The sequence below is a fragment of the Ascaphus truei genome, chromosome 3, assembly GCF_040206685.1.
Source record: "Ascaphus truei isolate aAscTru1 chromosome 3, aAscTru1.hap1, whole genome shotgun sequence".
NCBI classification, from domain to species: Eukaryota; Metazoa; Chordata; class Amphibia; order Anura; family Ascaphidae; genus Ascaphus; species Ascaphus truei.
Window position 1 is genome coordinate 347,160,682 of NC_134485.1, and position 2,220 is coordinate 347,162,901.

The following is a 2,220-nucleotide window of genomic DNA, read 5'->3' on the forward strand; positions in this document are numbered from 1 at the left end:
TGCTCTGGTCCTCCCCGCTGAGCATAGTTCTATGTGACGCTGTACCTTGCTGCATCCCTGTCGTTGTTCCTGCTCCCTGACCAAGTCTTGCCTTGTGCTTTGTTGCTAACCTGCCTTGCCTCTCTGCTAGACCTCCCTGTTGCCAGACCCTACTACGTTCTTCGGATTCCGCATCTCCTCTCCAGAACCGGCTTGGACACGACTACGGTGCATTCTCTAACCCTGAACTCGGCTACCCTCTCTACAACCATCCTCCTGTCTCCTATCCTGACCTTGGATACGTACTTTGATGATCCGATACTCTCCTGTCCTGACCCGGCAAGTATATACGACTACCCCACCTTCTGTACTCCTGACACGGCTCGCAAGACTGTTCTACACTCTAGGCGCGCCCTCGCGGTTGTGGGTTGGCGTTTCTGTAATTCCCTACCTCAGCCTCGTGGTCGCTCCTAGTTTGTGGTGAGCTACTCATCACAGTACCTACTGCCCTGGTGAAACCTTATGTAGCTCCACGTTATGGGTGTGTGGAGTGGGATCGCAAAAAGGCCTTACTCTATTTCAACCGACCTTGGGAGGGGGAGATTGAGTTCGAAATGGGGAGATAGACTTCAGTTATGACTAGGATGAATACTTCATTGCTTTCTCCAACCAAGTGTTTAAAGATATCATGGACGAGTATCTGCCCTATGAGGGATTAGAGGGATCACCTAGCCTGTCTAGATGGGAAAGAGAAGAGATGCTTCACCATATTCCTGGGGGTCTAGTAGTTCTAGAGAGAATTTGGATTCTGAAGAGTCAGATGAGAATTGGTATAGCGCAGAAGAAGGCGGTTCAGGGAAATGTTTTAAAGAATAATCCCGGCCTGACACTGCGAGACCCATAATTTCCATGCCTAAAGTATTGCCTGGTTGTGGTTGTCCAGTATGTTACCAGGAATATCACTATGTTCTTGCTTTAGATCCAGTGGATCATGCCATGCGCAGACCACCCATATAGGGTATTTTCGGTGACAGTGCCCAGTAGTACAGAGTATCAGTTAGCCATTAAAACCGGAGCACTAATATATGAAGGTTCTACATGTTGGAGGGACCTATGTTACACAGGACTGTCCTGTGATGTGTTCTTCAATAAAAATGTAATGTATTTTTTTACTGACAATGTATATTCAAATACCTTGACGTAGCTCGCGCCGAAAAAAACATTAGGACTACAGTGTATTAGTGCATAGTGTGTGCACTAGCATGTGCACATGTGCTACAGGGAGATGGCGCTTTGCGCGAGGGCGTAACTTCCCTTACCTGGTCACCGGCGGCTTCCAGCGTTGCTGCGGGGTCACATGATGTTGCATTTCCATGACAATGCGACGTCACATGACGTTGTGACGTCAGATGACGCCGGACACCAGGTAAGGGGGGGGGGGGCAGGCAGGGGGGGCGCAGACTGAAACGTTTTCGCACCCCTGCCTTAAGGTATCAACAGTGAGTATGGTTTAGGGCCTATTGTGAGAGCCGATTACAGACAGGTGTGCACTCTTCAGAATGTTAGAACAATCCTAACTTAGTATTTGTATTTATTCTTACATTGTCTGGGAGCATTGTGTTACTGTAATGCTCTGTTGTATTTATTTGGACTTGCTTTTTTTTTTATTCTTTATACCTGAACCAGGGGACCCACAAAGCCGATCCACAAACTCTGTGTTTTTTCTGAGTATGTTATAATAATAATAATAATAATAATAATAATAATAGTATATCTCTTTTTACATAGCAATGACCCTAGGATTTTAACTGGGTTTCAAATGCTTCAAAGGCAGTGACATTACCACTAAGCCAATCCGACAGCCCACAAACTGTATGTATATTTTTTATTTATACAGTGTCAACCGTGCGCACAGCGCTAGAAACAGGGTAGAGAATACTTGGCAATATAATGCCTAATGGGAATTAGTGCATTAAAACATCAGTTAGTGCATCAGTAAACATTGTTATAAAGGAGGCCCCGCAGAGCTTACAATCTATGCTGGGAAGACGCTAGCAGTGCAGGCTGATAGGATAAGCGCATATTGAATGGATGGGGCAATAGTGTTATGAGCAGTGGTTGCAGTGTTATAGCAGGGGGACATGGAGTAACACTCCCGTGTTTTTCCTCTGTGTTTTTCACAGACGCACAGTACCACTAGTTGTCTGTTACATTTACTGTTCCATGTTTCATTAACATAAA